Source organism: Delphinus delphis, chromosome 8 (assembly GCF_949987515.2).
Source record: "Delphinus delphis chromosome 8, mDelDel1.2, whole genome shotgun sequence".
NCBI lineage: Eukaryota > Metazoa > Chordata > Mammalia > Artiodactyla > Delphinidae > Delphinus > Delphinus delphis.
The window spans coordinates 2,378,475-2,384,123 of record NC_082690.1 but is presented as its reverse complement, the minus strand read 5'-3'; the positions used below and the strand labels follow the sequence as shown (position 1 = coordinate 2,384,123).

At 59.5% G+C, this 5,649-nt stretch overlaps 1 long non-coding RNA gene across 1 annotated transcript in view; it reads left to right on the top strand.

Moving 5' to 3' along the window:
- Positions 1-4,206: 4,206 nt before the first annotated feature.
- LOC132429393 (uncharacterized) overlaps positions 4,207-5,649 on the top strand; it is a 4,132-nt gene continuing 2,689 nt past the window's right edge. The window contains exon 1 of the long non-coding RNA XR_009520329.1: positions 4,207-4,320. This is a non-coding gene — a long non-coding RNA (uncharacterized lncRNA). The remainder of the gene's footprint in view (positions 4,321-5,649) is intronic.

Here is a 5,649-nt window from a genome sequence, read left to right as displayed (position 1 = left end):
GCGGATGCGCCCGGGCGGCCGCTTCTGTGACAGCGCCGCCAGCCCCGCCCCCGCCCCGCGCCAGCCCCGCCCCGCCTCCGCTCCCCGCCCCGCCCCCGTCCCCGCCCCCGCCCCGAGCGAGCGCAGGCAGCCGGCTGGACCCGCACAGCTGGTGGTCGGTACCACCCTCGCGGGCTGAGGCGGGGCGCGAGGAGGGAAGGACCCCGGAGTGGTACCACCCTCGCGCCCTCCCCGGCCGAGCCGGCCCCGGCCCCTCGCGCTGGAGCTGGGCTGCGGGCGGGGCGACACCGCCAGGCCTCGCTCTCGGGAGTTAAAACCCTCCAACCCCCACCCCGCCTCCATCCAGGCCGTTCCTGGCGCCCAGCTTGGCAGCCTTTCTCAAAGGGTGATTGTTTCCGGGCTGGGCAGTTGGGGGGCGGTTCTCTGGGACAAGGAGGCAGAGCGGGAGAGTGGGGAGGGTGGGCCCCCCCCCCGCTTGGCTTCAGGCACCCGGAGAGGGAGGTGGCTGGTGGGGGCGGGTGGTACCTGCCCGGATACAGGGTGCCTGTGGGGTGGAGCTGGGGGGGTCCTCGGCTGTCGGGGCACTGCTGCCTTGTCGAAGGCACGCCAAGCTGCTGTGGGTCAGCCTCCCCACCTCCCCCTATCAAAGGACCCTGGACTTTCCAAAGAGAAGGCAGCAGGCCATGTGGGGGTTTGGAGAGAGGCTGGAAAGGGATAACAGGAGCAGAGAGGAGCAAAGGGCCAGCAGGTATCCGGAAATGTCAAGGGCTCCTTGGGCCAGGAAGCCCCTGCATGTTCCTTGCTTGCGTGTGCCCCGTGGGCTAGGGGTGTGAGTCCTATGCGTGCGCATGAGAATGTATGGGGTGCAGCTGTAGCCCTCCGTGGAGATACTGCCAAATGCTCTTTTGTCAAGTTGCCGGAGACTTAGAGGCCATCCTTGTATATGTTTTGAGGTTTTGCACTCCCAGCGGTCCTTCTCCCGGACATCTGTAGTCAGGGCCACCCTGGTCCTCCTTGCAGCCCCAGGAAGGCCAGCTCCAGTAGGTGGGGTTCTGGCCCCAGCGGGACCGGAAACATGTCAGTGCTTTTTAGTTGCTCAGAGGCCTCCTTCCCTCACTCGGTGACTGACTCTCGACCCTCTGTCAGGTGTTTCTGGATCAAAGTGGTACCACTGGGCAGTGTGTCTCTGTGCATTGGGGGACCCCTTCCCCGTCACCTTCTCTGGCCTGATCAGTACGGAGCCAGGCCCTGCTTCTTGTGCTGAGTATGTGAGGCAGGTGGGGCTCGGGTAGAAGCAGGGGTAGGGGCTTCACAATTAGCTGCTTTGGTCAAGATCTTGAAGTGAGGAAAGGGTCCCACCGAACATACCGTCTCAGGGACATTTGAAAATATAGTTAATTACTACCTCTAGGGACAATTGTCCCTTCCTCCACTCCCTCTTCCACCCTTGTGTTTAATGGCCCTCTATGCCATCAGGGAAGTTCTGCCAAATCTAACCTGAGTATCTCCTGCTGCAGTGCAGGATCCTTTCTTCATTCTTGTAATGAGGCAGGAATTACAGCAAGTCCTACTCTGCTTTTTCCTTCCCCTGTTGGAATAATCCTTGCTCCTTGAGACTGCTGAGAGGCCGTCTCCTGATTCAGTGCTCTCCTTGCCTCCTCGAGGACAGTGGGGGTGGGGGGAAGAGGACCGTGCAGAGGAGCCCGGGGCCGGGGAGGGGGGGGCTGGCCTTCACTTTGCATGGATACCCACTGCCCCATTGGGTCATGTGGTACAAAGGGCAGGGCAGAAACCACCCGGAGACCTTTAGTTCTGCCCTCATCATACAGACAAGGAAGAGAGAGTGTGGAGAGTGGGTGTGAGGACATGACGGGGTCACCGCGTCCCTCCATCAGTTCCCCCAGGATGAGGCACTGCCCCCAGCTGCTGAGCTCGGGGGAGGCCGTGTGGAGGCCTGGCTTTCAGGCCGATTCTGAAGGCCCTGCCTGAGTGACCGCCTCCCTGGCCGCCAGTCTCTATAGGAGCAGTCAGTCGAGAGGTTGGACTCACTGTTCTGGTCCTGACTGCCGCGGCCAGGCCAGTGGGCCCTCTCTGCAGCTGTTCCCGCCTGCCCTCCCTTTGTCTAGCAGGAGGGGAGCCAGATGGGACTGGGCGGGGTGACGGGATGTACCCTCACCATTGTTGGAAGAACAACAGTGACAGTAAACCCTTTTCTAGGGACCTGTCTTGCAGTGTAGCCCCAGGCTCTGTTTATGGAATTAAAAAATTTTAATTTTTAGAGCCAACTTAACACAATAAAATAGGATTAAAATTAGCATGGTAAGGTTCGGTGAGGAGAGGACAGCTGCCATTAGTTTAGGTGGGAAGTTTTGGCAACACCCCAAGTGCGTGGACACACACAGATGCGCACACAGCTATGTGGACACAAAACATGCACACAGAGGCAGATACACACGCAGACACACGCACCTACGCCCTCTGATACCCCGCAGGCACATGCACATGCGTGGACCCCCGCACACAGGCAGACACACGTGTGCACACCCACCAGCCGCCACAAAGTGGTTGCTGAACGGCTGCCTTCCTGTCCGTTCCCTGTCTTCCTGTTGGCCTGTCAGGTCTGTGGAAATCTCTCCCTTCCACATGTGGATTTAGAGCCCTGGCTCCAGACATCTGGAGCAGCCCCTGGGTCTCCAGAATGACTGACCGTCCCCTCCGACCTCTTCCCCTGCCAGGACTGAGCCCCACTTCTCAGAGGCCCCCAGAGCCTAGTGCTAAAGTGTTTAGTATGCAAAGCCGAGTCTGTCCTCAGGGACAAGCCTTTATGTGTTTATTGTGTAGTTAAGCCTGACGGGAGCCCTGCCCCGCTCTGGTCCTGGCCCAGCTCCTACAATCTGCCTCCCAGAAGGGTCCCATAAAGCCATCATCTGCAATGCAAAACCCGTAGAACATCTGGAAGGGTCTGTGGGTTTTCTCCAAATCACCTGTGCCCTAATTTAGTATGAATAACAATTAGTTTGCTCGTATCAGCTAATTGTCCCCCTTGTGGGCTCCCTCTGCCTTGGCCCTCTTTCTGCAGGAGCTCTGTTTGCTCCTGATTTCTAAAGATGCTTCCTTTGCCGACAGCCCTTTCTGCTCCCCTGCCCCCCTTCACCCCCACCCCACCAGAGGTGCAGGAAAGCAGCTGAGCCGCTCCCTGCTGGGCCGCTGGGATCCAGTGCTCCCCTTAGCTGTCTCATTGCTGGGACCCCCATTTCTAGGAGCCACCCCCCGACCCGGAATCTACAGCAGTGGTGTTGCTGATGTGAGTGTGAAGGTCCAGGGAGAGCCCTCACCACGTGCTGCAGGTGCACAGGCCTCCCTCTTGGCGGGGGTGGGGGGGTGGGGGGAGGAGGCACAGCTGCCCCCTACCCAACCAGGGAGGCGGGGCGAGCCTTGCGGCATCTGGCGGGCACGCGTGAAATGCCCCCGGTGGCTCTGGCTGGCCGTGCACCTGTTGTTTTGGGTGGTTGAGCTCAGGGCCCGGAGAGAAAGGGAAGGAGGCCTTTTAACTCTCCTTCACTGGGTTGGTCTGAGCTCTGGACCCTGAACGTTCCTGCTTCCCGTGACAAATTGGAAATCATCCTTTGATCACCAGGAAGCTCAGCCGCCCTCCCCTCTCCCTCCCCTCCCGGCCATCGGGCTGGCATTCTTCCCGAGCTGAAGCAAACTTCTGCGTCCACAGGAAGAGGCCGTCCATGGCTTCAGACTGCTTCAGTGATGGAATTTTTGTCTCGCTTTGTTTTCCCGAGGCAGAGGGAAGTGTGAGAGGCGGCGGGAGGGCCCTGGACTTGGAGGGGCGTCTCCTTGAGGTGAACGTGGGAAGAGAAAGCAACCCAGGTGGCCCTTGACCTGCCCACTGCTCCCTGACTGCTCCCCAGAGCCCATTACCCCCAGTCCCTCTGGAGCCCCTTACGATCCGGGCTGGGGTCAGTCGAAGAGCAAGGCCTAGGTCCCCCAGATCCCCCAGCTCTGGCCCTGTGCTCTCTTCCTGCAGCCTCTCCGGATTCCCAGGCCCCAGGAGATGGACCGCCTTCCTCAAGTCCTGTCACACTTCTTCCGGTCTAACCCGCAGGCTCTTCTTGATGTGTGCATGCCTTCGTGTGCCCAGCTGACGCTACGTGCCCGTCATGAGCTCCTGTGTTTCGCCAGGCGCTGTTCTGGGAGCCAGGATGTAGCAGGAAATACAGCCGCTGGCAGAGTTAACTTTGATGAGGCCCTTTGTGTGTGCCAGGTGCTGTTTGGAGTCTTCACGGGCAGTAACGAACTCCATGACGTAAGGTATTGTCTGTGACGTGCTGCTTGTGCTCAGGTCCTGTTATAAACTTTATCTTATAGGTCAGGAATCTGGGGCGCAGTATTCAGGTGATTTAATCAAGATCGTGTGTGCAGTAAGTGACAAAGTTGTCATTTGATGCCGGCAGGCACGTTCCAGGACTCAGCGCTGCTCATCACCCGGATGGCAGGCGGAGAGCCGGGGAGAACCGTTGGAGGGGCTCTTCGCAGTCGAGGGCCAGGGAGGCCCCTGTGAGAGGTCATGGTCCAGCCGGGACCCACGGCTGTGTGTGGAGCTGGAGGCTGGGGCAGGAGTGGGGATGGCAGCCGGCAAAGCTGGGGGGAGGGGCTCCCTGCGTTTGAGAAACAAAATTGAGCAAGTGCCGAGGAGTGGAGACCAGGGGCAGCGCGGTGGGAGCTGGGGTTTGAGGACGCGCGTGTGTGCCTGACCCCCGCGCTACTGTCTTCCAGGGAGGAGTGTTCAGGAACACGACGGGTGTGGTCCTGACTCCCCTGCCCAGCCCCCCAACGGCCAGGGGGGGGTGGAGGTGCACATCCCAGACCTTCGGGGTCGGCAGAGCTTCTGCCGAAGTGACTCCCTGCCCCTGAGCCGACACTCACCCTCCGCCATGGGATTTGGAAGAGCTGGGGCAGCAGCCAGGTCTTCCCTATGGGAACTCCTTCATTCCTTCAGCCACCTGCCAGCAGCTCCGATCGGTGCTGAAAAGAGGGAAGCAAAAGCCCAGCTCCTGCTTTCAGCCCGATGGTCCCCTCCCTCAAGCCTTAGGTTTCTGTGTTTCAGCTTCGCCATCTGCTCCTCCCCACGTGAATCCCCTGGACTCTTCGCAAGGAAGGAAGAGAAATACGGAGGGACGGGTTGTCTGTGTGTGTGTGTGTGTGTGACAGGGGCAGACCGAGACCTGGGCAAGGGCGGCTACTGACAGCACACACAGGAGCAGAGGAGGGGCAGCCGTGGGCAGAGGCCCCCACTTTCTCTTTGTCGTTACCCAAGATGCTGGGTGTGATGACGTTCTGGGTGGGAGAGGAGGAAGAGGAGAGTAGAACAGTCGCAGGGAAGTTTCAGACTTAGAGGAGTGAGTTTTCTACCAGGCACCTTCTGAAAGAGAAGTTTTGCATTAAAAGGTTTGAGAAACCTTTTTGTGCTCAGTGTATCAGAAGCAGGTCTCTCTCCTCCCTCAGAATTCCTCAGGCCTGTGAATTCCTGTCTCCCTCCCTCCCTCCCTCTCTCTTTTTCTTCCTTCCTCCCTCCCTCCCTCCCTCCCTCTCTCTTTTTCTTCCTTCCTCCCTCCCTCCCTCTCTCTCTCTCTCTTTTTC